The sequence below is a fragment of the Oryx dammah genome, unplaced genomic scaffold, assembly GCF_014754425.2.
Source record: "Oryx dammah isolate SB20612 unplaced genomic scaffold, SCBI_Odam_1.1 HiC_scaffold_17, whole genome shotgun sequence".
Taxonomy (NCBI): domain Eukaryota; kingdom Metazoa; phylum Chordata; class Mammalia; order Artiodactyla; family Bovidae; genus Oryx; species Oryx dammah.
In genome coordinates, this window is record NW_024070201.1 from 46,716,194 (window position 1) to 46,728,912 (window position 12,719).

The following is a 12,719-nucleotide window of genomic DNA, read 5'->3' on the forward strand; positions in this document are numbered from 1 at the left end:
ATGACAATCCACATGATGGCCACTTTGAATTTGATCAATTTTAATCCAGACTCCTTCATTTTGATGAGGATCCCAGGACTGGAGCAGTTTCACGTCTTGATTGGGATTCCTTTCTTCTCCATCTACCTCGTGGCCCTTGTAGGCAATGGCATTCTTCTCTACCTCATGTCTATGGACCATAGCCTCCATGAACCCATGTTCTTCTTCCTCTCAATGCTGGCCTCTGGAGACCTCATATTATTTACTATAAGTGTCCTCAAAACACTTGGCATATTCTGGTTAAAAGCTCAGGAAATCACATTTTCTGGCTTCCTCACTCAGTTGTCCTTTCTTCACTTTAGCTTTTTTCCAAACTCAGCCATCTTGTTGGGCATGGCTTTTGATTATTACTTGGCCATTTGATACCCTTTGAGATACACTAGTGTCTTGACACCCAAGACGATTGTTAAGATCATGGTGGGAATTGTGAGTTGAAGCTTTACTGTTATTTTGCCTGTTGGTTTTCTGGTGATGCGTTTGCCATTCAGCAGGACACGTATCAACCCTCACACATACTGTGAGCATATAGGGATGGCCCAATTTACCTGTGCTGACATCTCCATCAATATCTGGTATGGCTTTGCTGTGCCTATAATGACTATTATCTCAGACATGATCCTTATTGGCATTTCCTACACTTTCATTCTTCATGCTGCTTTCCACCTTCCATCCAGAGATGCCCTCCAGAAAGCCCTCTGTACTTGTGCTTCTCATGTCAGCGCCATCCTCATGTTCTACACACCAGCCATGTTCTCTGGCCTCACTCATCGCTTCGGCCACAGCATCTCTCACACAATTCACACCATGTTTGCCAGTCTCTATGTAGCATTTCCACATGCACTCAAACCCATATTCAAGACAAAGCAGATCAGGGACAAACAAGGTCATCCTTCTATTCTACCCTAAAGGGATGCAGTGACCTGAGGATAAGAACATGGAGAGAAAAGTTGTGAGAAATCAAGTAATCATATTGATTTAAGAGAACTTTCTTTTATAAATAAATAACTGCAAGCCTTCAATAATGGATCCAATTCCTATGAATTTCAGGGCCTCAATTCTGCTGGAAAAAAATTATTGATAGAGTTAGAGGGGAGAGGGGATTTTTCAAACTCCAAGAAAATGAGAGGCATCAGATGAAACTATCCCAATTTTTTACAATGAAAAAATCAGAACACAAAATCTTGCTCTTGCTTAGGTCTTTTGATACTGTTTCAATTTCCTCTTTCTAAAATAACAGAAAAATAATAGTTAAGTTGTAGGCTTTTTGTAAGGTTAAATTTGTTTAGCATGAAATAAGCTTATGAATTCAATAACCACCTATATGCTGATAATTCTCAAGTTCAAAGCTTTACTTCAAATTCTTTCTGTCCCATGTAGCCAACTCTCGATCTGATAACTCCTCTTGGCTATTCCACTGAACCTTCAAAATCAAAATGAACCAGAATAATGTCCATCTTCTCTTCCTTTCCTTATGATTACCACAATCTCCTGAATTCTCTGTCTTATTAAGTGGTATAGAATTCAACCAGTTTCTGATGTTAAAGGCTTTTCTCTTTTCATCATTCACTTAAAGAATTGTTTGAAGTGAAGTGAAAGTTGCTCAGTCGTGTTCAACTCTTTGTGACCCCATGGACTATACAGTCCATGGAATTCTCTAGGCCAGAACACTGGAGTGGGTTCTTCTTCAGGGGATCTTCCCAACCGAGGGATCAAACCCAGGTCTCCTGAATTGCAGGTGGAGTCTTTACCAGCTGAGCCATCAGGGAAGTCTAAGAATACTGGAGTAGGGTAGGGGCATTCTTGGAAGTTCAAGAATACTGGATAGGGGTTCAGTTCAGTTCAGTTCAGTCACTCAGTCCTGTCCGACTCTTTGCGACCCCATGAATTGCAGCACGCCAGGCATCCCTGTCCATCACCAACTCCTGGAGTTCACTCAGACTCACGTCCATCGAGTCAGTGATGCAATCCAGCCATCTCATCCTCTGTCGTCCCCTTCTCCTGCCCCTAATCCCTCCCAGCATCAGAGTCTTTTCCAATGAGTCAACTCTTCGCATGAGGTCGCCAAAGTACTGGAGTTTCAGCTTTAGCATCATTCCTTCCAAAGAAATCCCAGGGCTGATCTCCTTTAGAATGGACTGGTTGGAACTTACTGCAGTCCAAGGGACTCTCAAGAGTCTTCTCCAACACCACAGTTCAAAAGCATCAATTCTTCAGCACTCAGCCTTCTTCACAGTCCAACTCTCACATACATACATGACCACAGGAAAAACCATAGCCTTGACTAGACGGACCTTAGTCAGCAAAGTAATGTCTCTGCTTTTGAATATGCTAAGTTGGTCATAACTTTTCTTCCAAGGAGTAAGCGTCTTTTAATTTCACGGCTGCAATCACCATCTGCAGTGATTTTGGAGCCCCCCAAAATAAAGTCTGACACTGTTTCCACTGTTTCCCCATCTATTTCCCATGAAGTGATGGGACCAGATGCCATGATCTTCGTTTTCTGAATGTTGAGCTTTAAGCCAACTTTTTCACTCTCCTCTTTCACTTTCATCAAGAGGCTTTTTAGTTCCTCTTCACTTTCTGCCATAAGGGTGGTGTCATCTGCATATCTGAGATTATTGATATTTCTCCCGGCAATCTGGTAGCCTATCTATCCCTTTTCCAGCAGATCTTCCTGAGCCAGGAATCAAATCAGAGTCTCCTACACTGCAGGAGGATTCTTTACCAGTTGAGCTACCAGGGAAAAAATTATTTAAAAAAATATTTACTATTTATTATGTCTTCTGAATATCCTCAATTTATTCATGTTTCACATTAAAAATAGTCATAATCTTCCCTTTGCCCTGGATTTTTCAGCAGCCTCTTTTAGAAATTTGCTACCTTTATTTATTTATTTTTCTCTTCCATTTATGTTTTATTCAGAAACAATATTGGTCTTACTAAACTTCAACTAGATCATGCCAATCCTGTAGTTAATAATCATTTAACAGTTATCTTGATTGGAAGAAAACCCAGTACCCTAGCATAACTTCAAAGCATTTTATGACATCATTGGTATAACCAGTTGTTGCTTGGTGTCCAGTTCTCCCCTTTCCTGTCACTCCTTCTCTTACATGCCCTTTTTGCTACAACCACCCTGTACTTCTGTTGGTTTTTCAGACCATGTTCTCTTGTCCTTCTGGAACTTCACACATGCTATTCCCTCTGGAATCCAAACCTTAGCTTGAACTTGAGAATGAGAATGAAGGGAAATGATTTTTCAATTCCTTTTTGTTGTTCTACTTCATGCCCACTAGGATAGCCATATGGAGAAGGCAATAGCAACCCACTCCAGTATTCTTTCCTGGAAAATCCCATGGATGGAGGAGCCTGGTAGGCTGCAGTCCATGGGGTCGCTAAGAGTCGGGCACAACTGAGCGACTTCACTTTGACTTTTCACTTTCATGCATTGGAGAAGGAAATGGCAACCCAGTCCAGTGTTCTTGCCTGGAGAATCCCAGGGACGGGGGAGCCTGGTGGGCTGCCGTCTATGGGGTCGCACAGAGTCGGACTCAACTGAAGTGACTTAGCAGCAGGAATGTGATCATCACAACTGTAAAATACCACTGGGGGAAGCTCAGAGAACACTGTGTTGGTCACTGTTTTGGGGAAAGGGCACAAATTCCTCCCTAGAGACAGGGAGAGATTTCTGTAGGGAGAACAGGGGGGAAGTGCAGAATCAGACAATGAAAATATAGGAACAAGCTGTCGAAAAAGTTCACTCTAAAAATTTCCTTTACCTGCTGTCCATGTGGGCAGGCCACAGACACTGACTTCTTACAATCTAGGTGGTTACAATCACTGCTCTGTGTCTGTGTGGCGAAGATCCCTGGAAATGTCCCACCTAGTTCACTCAACCCCATCCATTCCCTTGGCCTCATAAGGGAGATTCCCACTCCACGGAAGGCAGAGTGAGACTGGGATTATTTATTGCTCCTGGAAAGTCCCAAGGGAATGACCTCTGGGCCATGGTGTCTGCTCTGGCCTTCAGCTAAACAGCAGACAGATAAATAAAGAAAGAAAATACTTAACCGTTTTCTGCTGAACTGGCAATAATTTGTCCCTGTACTGAGCAGGCAAGCCCTGGAGAGGTGCGCTTGGCAAAAAATCTCAAACCAGCACTTAAGACCTTGAGAATGAGCAGCTCCTTAAATTTTGCCTTCTAGAGACCTGCAAGCCCTGGAGGGAGTATTATTTAATTCATTGCTGCATCCTCTTAGCAAATATAACTGCTCATCATCTCTGCCTAGACTGCACTGAAAGTTCTCAGACTAACTTTGTTGCCTTTATAGCTTCAATCTAAGTGCATCTTACTTGATTCTAGTAGCAAGTCCACACAACAGCAAGAATGAACTTTCTAATATGTTAGTCTCATTTTGTCATACTCCCAAGTTAAACCTCCCATCAGCTCCTTCATCCCTTAGCTTTTATAATAAGATCCAAGTTCCAAAGCACCAAGATCCAAGTTCCAAAGGTTTTTGCTTACCTCCCTAAACTCTTATTCTGACTTCCGCCTTCCTGCTTCTCGGCCTCAGCCACATTCAGTATGTGCCCATATCAAGATTCAGACAGTTCCCCAGATCTCATCATGTTCTCATTTGCTTCTTTGCATTTGAAATAATGTTTTCTCTGCCTAGCATGTTTCTATTCCAATGATTTCCCTTGAAAGCTCCTATTTTTCCTTTAAATCATGGCTGTGATAAAAAAATTCTTGACTATCCTGACCTCTCCCCAAATTGTATCAGCACCCTCCTCTGTGTTCTCACAGCTCCCTGTTTTTTTTAAGGTCATATCTCTTGTCACTTTGAGTTGGAATTGCCTGCTTCCATGTGTGTTTTCCCTACTAATCTATGACATCCTTGAGGACAGTAAAACATGTCTTCGTCATATCTGCATCCACAGCACCTGTTACACAGTAAAGTAAAATCAAATTTAAAAATGATTGTCAAACAATGTGCAAAGTGCCTTTCAAATAATATCACCATCAATTCTGAAAACTTGTGAGATAGGTAAGAGCTCCATGTACTCACAAGGAAACTGAAGCTTGGATAATTAAAAGTACTTTCCAGTTTCATCCAAAGGGAACTGGTGGAACTGATAAATTGCAGTCAACAGTCAGTATTCACCCATACATCTTTTCACCTTAGTCCTGCTTCTAATCATCCTGTAGATGCCTGAATAAATCGTGGTTGGATGAATGTATGAGTGAGTGAACTGTAAACTGAGGCAGGGAATATATTATTAAGTTGAATGTTGTCTTTCAAGATAGTTTCTTGGGAAGGTCAGTTCCTTACTAAAAAATTCTTCTGAGGCTCATAATTTTTTAAGTATATAAATAGTTTATATCAACATCTTCCTCCTTCTCACCTAAAGGACTTTGCACATACTTTTCTTTGTATCTAGAATATTCTCCAACTTTTCTTTAGCCTGCTGGAGAGAACATAGTATAATGTGAAGTAGAAGCAGGGTTCAGGAGTCAGACTACCTAAGTTAGAAAATTCTCCACTAAACAGCTGAACAATCTGGGTCGACTTTCTACATACCATTTGTCTCATCTGTAATGTGGAAACAACAAGGATACCTACCTCATTGGAAGAGAGTAAGAACTAAATCTGATAATATTTCTTAAGTGTTTGACTCTGTGACACATTGCAAGACCCCAATAAACACTATTTTATTAGCATTTAGTTAGAATTCTTTCAAGTATCTTCCTCAGAAAATCTTTTTCTATCTTTCCCAGGCCTGATCAGATGTCTTTATTATACTCTATATTCATAACAATTATCAAAAGTAGCGATTATTTTTACACATATAATTTGTTGGTGATTTGAATAATGTATGCCTTCTTCACTAGAGTCACCAGTCCGTGAGGAGAGGCACTGTGTCTGTTTCCCTTTTCTCTGTGTTCTTGATGTCTAGCTTGGTGTCTTGCTGGTACTCAATGTTCAATGTATCTGTATGAAACGATCGATGACCTGCATGCATGAATGGAGAAAACCTTTGAGAGTCCTTGGACTGCCAGGAAATCAAACCAGTCAGTCCTAAAGGAAATCAACCCTTAATATCCATTGGAAGGGCTGATGCTAAAACTGAAGCTCCAATACTTTGGCCACTTGACGCAAAGAGTTGGCATACTGGAAAAGACCCTGATGCTAGGAAAGATAGAAGGCAAAAGAAGAAGGAGGTGGCAGAGAATGAGATAGTTAGATAGCATCACTGACTCAAGGAGCATGAATCTGAGCACACTTTGGGAGACAGTGGAGGACACAAGAGCCTGGCGTGCTGTAGTCCATGGACCCACAAAAATTCGGACACAGCTTAGCGACTGAGCAACAACAAAATGCGTGAATGAATGACTGGTTGCCTGCCTACCTCAGCAGTTTCATTTCTCAGCACTTCACTAAATATACCTGGGTCTCCTAAATGACAAACATTTCCAGAACACATCATAACCGCTGACACTGCTGAACCTTTGCACACGCCAATCTCTTGGCACCAAATGCCTGTGTCTTATTCTAATCCTTATTCATCCTCAGGATTTATATTAAGTTAACTTATTTCTCAAGATCCTTCTGATCCCCAGCCTGTGGTATTACCCCTGTACTCAGTTTCCAAGGACTTCTTTGTATTTCCTATAATACTCTCTGTATATTAAAATTTTATTTTACAATATTGACCTTGGTAGTTTGTGTCTGCAAGTAAATGGACTGACATTTATCTCTGAATAGCAGGTGTGATGTGTGGTGATGTGATGAAACTGATGTGATGCCTGAGTTTCCTGGACCTGACAGATTATTCCTAGTTTTAGTCAATGGTTTTGGTGTGAAAGAAATGATTTCAAAATTATTTTACAGATATTCATGATGATTACTGCATTTTACAGATATAGAATAGGTGACTTCTTCTGTTGAAGTTTGATAAAATTATAGTGGAATATCTTTAAGCAGCCCAAGAGGCCAAGAACTATATACTCTGCCTTGACTTTCACTTCTTTGTCCTTCTGCTGCTGCAGCTAAGTCGCTTCAGTCTTGTCTGACTCTGTGCAACCCCATAGACGGCAGCCCACCAGGGTCCCCCGTCCCTGGGATTCTCCAGGCAAGAACACTGGAGTGGGTTGCCATCTCCTTCTCCAGTGCATGAAAGTGAAAAGTGAAAGTGAAGTCGCTCAATCTTGTCCAACTCTTTGCGACCCCATAGACGGCAGCCCACCAGGCTCCTCCATCCATGGGATCTTCCAAGCAAGAGCACTGGAGTGGGGGCCATCGCCTTCCCTCATCCTTAGGTGGAGCTATCTAATGATAACCTGCATTCCTTTTCATATTAGTCATCTATGCTCTATAACAAATTACGTCAAAACTTAACAATTCCTGGACCTATAAAATGTCATACAGAATGAAGTAAGTCAGAAAGAGAAAACCAAATATCATATATTAACACATATATGTGGAATCTGGAAAAATGGTATAGATGATCTTGTTTGAAAAGCAGAAACATAGACACATAAGTAGAGAACAAACAAATGGATACCAATGGGGAAAGGGAGGGTTAGGAAGAATCAGAAGATTGCGATTGACATATAAACACTTCTATGTATAAATCAGATAACTAATGAGAACCTATTGAACAACACAAGGAACTCTACTCTGTCCTCTCTGGTGACCTATATGGGAAAGATATCAAAAAAATGATATATGTGTATGTATGACTGATTCATTTTGCTGCACAGTAGAATCTGACACAGCAATGTAAAGCAGCTATACTCCAATTTAAAAAAAAAGTTAGTAATTTCAAACAAACAATATTTATGATCACAAACTGTCTGACTGACAAGAATTCAGGAGTGGTCTACCTAGGCATTTCTGTCTTGGGTCTCTTATTAGGTTGAAGTTAAGATGTTATTGGGGTTGTAAGCATCAAAAGTGTTGGCTGGAGCTGGAGGATCTGCTTTCGAGGTGGCCACTTTTGTAGTGCTATTTGTCAGTAAGAGGCTTCAGTTTCTCCCTACACAAGATGCTTGTCCTCATGGCCTGTAGGTTGGCTCCTCCCAAATTGGACAATTCAAGAGTGACAGCGAGAAAGAAGCTTCAGTGTCTTTTGTGGCCTAGTTTCAGAAGATACACACAGTTTACGTGCACATGTACTATTTGTTAGAGTTGAGTCACTAAATCCAGATCATATTCAAGGGAAGGGAATTAACTCCACCTGTTGAGATAGGACTATCACAAAACATGTGAACACTTTTTAAAGCCACCTTACCTAGCTGTTTATATATATATATATATATATAAATATATAAATATTATATGAATTCTCATCTTTCTGATGTTTTGTCATTGGACCTTATCAATATGCATACTGGTCCAGTATTTTTCTCTGGAAAATTCTATGGACAGAGGACCCTGATGGGCTACAGTCCACGGGTTGCAAAGAGTGGGATGTGACTAAGTGACTGAGCACATAGCAGGCATACCTACGTCCTAGGCTATCAGCATCACAATGCCCTGAAATCTATATATGAACCACAGATCTCATATTATCTTTGTCACCATTGATTCTTAACAGAATAACAATAGTTTCTCCCAACATTCTATCTGAATAAATAATTTACAGAAAACATGGATAAACCCCTCCCTAAAGAAAAAGGTAAATTGAGGACAGGTGTTAGGGTCTTCAATTCTTTGTTTTCTTCTTTACTAATCATGCTTGTCACGGAATATGAATTTTTTGTAAAAATTAGGGTTACAGGTAGAGTTTGAACTGAGAGAAGACTACAAAAGTGTTACAATAAAAAATAAGGTTTTAATCTAAGGTACACTTTTGTCAAATTATCCTAGTTGGATCTGAATTTTTGATATCATAAACTAATAAAGTATTAAGATTTAGGATTAAGAATCCCCATGGACAGAGGAGCCTGGCAGGCTACAGAGAGGAGCCTGTACACAAAGAGTTGTACACAGCTGAGCAACTAGGCACAGCACAGCACAGCGTATTATGCTCTAACTTCAAAAAGTTTTAGGTATTTTTATATCGAGTAGTATACAATTATTTTCTAATCGGACTTTTACTAGTAATTTCAACATATAAAATATTATATAAACAAATATGTTAAAAACAGGTGATGCTCTTTCTACTACTAGTAATAGTTGAGAACACAAATTGAATGCATAGTTTGTGAACAACAATGGAAAGGCAGTGATGAGCACAAAGAGTGAAGCTTTCCATTAGGGAATTTGTGTTTTGAAAGTAAAGACAGAGAACTACACAGATAATTGCAACATGGTGTGATTAGTGCGACGGCGGGAGTAAACACAGGGGTGAGTGAGGGATGACTGTCCAAGTGAAGTGATGCTAGAGTTTAAGCTGAGGCAGAAAAGACTAGGAAAGATAGTCTCGAAAGAGAAACATTTGCGGAAGGAAGATCCTTGCAAAATTTTGTGTATGTGAAAATACAAAGAAAGCAGTTGGAATTTAGGGTGTTTTGGAGATGAGTAGAAGATGCAACTAAAGAGGATTAACTTCCTCTTCAGCCTGAAATTGCTAAATTTTCTGTTACTTACTTTATCCTAAACATTTTCTGCAGAAATGACAATCACATTTCTATTTTAGAAAGATTATTATGGCTTCTTGGTCTTCGTAGGTAGTGCTAGTGGTAAAGAACCCACTCGCCGATGCAGGAGAATTAAGAAATGTGAGTTCTATCCCTGGGTCAGGAAGATTCCCTGGAGGAGAGCATGGCAACCCACTCCAGTATTTTTGCCTGGAGAATCCCATGGACAGAGGAGCCTGATGGGCTACAATCCACAGGGTCGCACAGAGTCGGACACGACTGACTTGACTTAGCACAGCATGTTATGGCTTCAGAGGAGAGGATGGATTGGTGGGGTGGAATTGAATTTTAGATCAATAAGGGCCCAATAACAGAAGCAACAAGAGACAGAAGAGTGGTTATTGAAGGAGGAACGTGATTCTAAAGGTATTTTGAAGTAGATTTCAAAATCAGCAGGACTGGCAAGTGTATGTGTAAGGAGTTTTATATGAAAGCTCAAGTGTTTGATCAAGATGAATGACTTGTGATAACTCGGCCATTTCCTTTTTAAGTATCAGAAACAAGAATCCATGTATATTCTTTAAATTTATTTTCATTTTATGAAAATAACCTTTGAAAATTTATAGCATAAACAAAATATCACTCAAAGACATGCAAGTTCTCTGAAACACACAGAAAACACATACACTCACACACAAGAAATACAGACAGTATCTCGATGGCTTTCCCAGCCATTTTGAAAGCCCAAGGAGATTCTGCTCCCTGAGACATTGCTTGTCCAGGAAGATCTGAGCCTGCAAGGACTCAGTCCACCCCAACTTTTGGGACCTCAGAACGTCATGAGCTAGACCATCTGGGAAGAGCTTCACTGTGCCTCTCACAAGTCAACAATTGGATTAATGCCTGCTATACCTCAGCGGCCCACCAGCCTGAATGTCTCCTCTGAAATCTCAGGAAGATTGGCCCCTTAAGGGTGCTGTTTCTGTCCATTCTTATGAAGGAGCTGGGGACTGGTGAGTGTTGGTTTGGGGACAGGTCAGGTATGGCTGGAAAGCCACAGTCATGACTCAGGCCAGATCCTGGGGCGGGCTGACTGAAGGACACACAGAGGATCTGAGAGGAGGAATAAGAAAAGATAAGGTGGGCTCAGTGCAGCTTTCACCATGAGATAGTCCACAGGCTAGGGAGCCAGATTATAAAGTCTAAGGACTAAAATAAGGATGGAGAAATAAAGGAAGCAAGCAGGACTGGAGCTGTCATGAGGACAATTCAATAGCTGAAACAAAATTGTCTAAGAACTTGGATCAGAACACTGGACCAGCACTCTGTATTTTTTGTGATTTGATACTTTCTGCTTTATCTGTGCATTTTCCTCTATTTGTTGTCATACTAGTTGGTATTACATACTAGTTGCTATTTATTGAGCGCCTACTATTTTCCAGTCATTGAGGCGAGGACGTTTCTCCTGTAGAAAATCTCTTCAGAAAATGCTATGAGGAAACAGGCATTTTAAAGAAATCAAATAACGTGTTAAGTGTAGTGAAAAAAGAGGCACAGGTTAAGTGCAAATTCAGAACACTTGACTCTAAAATCAGAGTTCTTAAGCAGTGTCTGTGCTGCAGTGACTTTGTGTAGACTTTCCCTATGCTCCATGTGCTTCCAGGTAGATGTGCAAAAATATGTTGTGTGTTTGTTAATTAATTAGTTAACCCATTATTTTAGCCATTGATTCATTAACCTGCACTTTAATGAATACAGGGTGACTAGAATAAAGGTAGGACGGAGAATGATGTGTCTGCACATGCACAAAAGACCCGTGTCAAACAAGAGCTTGTGTGTGTGCAGTAACGTAAACATTACTCATTTAGTCAGTAAAACCTTAAGCTAGAAAAGGAGATAAAGCTATGAATATGACAGCCTTTACCCTCAAGAAAGATGGATGATAGGCAAGTAAATGCAATAAATTGTGATGTATCCTTCCAAAAGGCTTACGTACATGGTCCTCTGTGTGTGAATAAAAGGACTGTCTTTTTTTTTCTCTCTTAATTTTAAAAATTTATTTATTTAGGGCTGTGCTGTGTCTTCCTTGCTGCATGGACTTTCCACTCTACATGATTTTCAGTTATCAGTTCAGTTCAGTCGCTCAGTCATGTCTGACTCTTCGCAACCCCATGGACTGCAGCACACCAGGCTTCCCTGCCCATCACCAACTCCCAGAGCTTACTCAAACTCATGTCCATAGAGTCAGTGATGCCATCCAACCATCTCATCCTCTGTTTTCCCCTTCTTCTGCCTTCAGTCTTTCCCAGCATCAGGGTCTTTTCCAGTGAGTCAGTTCTTTGAATCAGGTGGCCAAAGTATTCGAGTTTCAGCTCAGCATCAGTCCTTCCAATGAATATTCAGAACTGATTTCTTTTAGGATGGACTGGTTGGATCTCCTTGCAGTCCAAGGGACTCTCAAGAGTCTTCTCCAACACCACAATTCAAAAGTGTCAATTCTTTGGAGCTCAGCTTTCTTTATGGCCCAACTCTCACATCCATACCTGACCACTGGAAAAACCATAGCCTTGACGAGACGGACCTTTGTTGGCAAAGTAATGTCTCTGCTTTTGAATATGCTGTCTAGTGTGTCTATAAATGATTTACATGTGAAAGTGTTAGTTGCTCAGTGGTATCCGACCCTTTGCGATCCCATAGACTATAGACTGCCAGGCTCCCTTGTCTGTGGATTTCTTTAGGCAAGAATATTGGAGTAGATTGCCATTCCCTTCTCCAGGGGAACTTTTCGACCCAGTGATTGAACCTATATCTCCCGAATTGCACACAGATTCTTTACCATCTGAGCCACAAGGGAATATCTAATGGTTCTAATTTCTCTATGAAGTAAAATAAAACATTATCTGTTGAGAAAGAGGAATTTGGGGATGGTGAACGTGCTTAAAAGAAAGTAGGGAAAAGAGCCAGAGAATTCCGTGGTGGTCCACTGGTTAAGACTCTGTGCTTTTACTACTAATGGCCTGGGTTCAATCCTTTGTCAGAGAGCTAAGATTCCACATGGTGCAGCCAAAAAAAAAAAGTGATACAGGGAGATTGA

At 40.6% G+C, this 12,719-nt stretch overlaps 1 pseudogene; it reads left to right on the plus strand.

Annotated features, from left to right (window-relative positions):
* LOC120876607 lies at positions 1–958 on the plus strand (annotated as a pseudogene).
* The last annotated feature ends 11,761 nt before the right edge of the window (positions 959–12,719 follow it).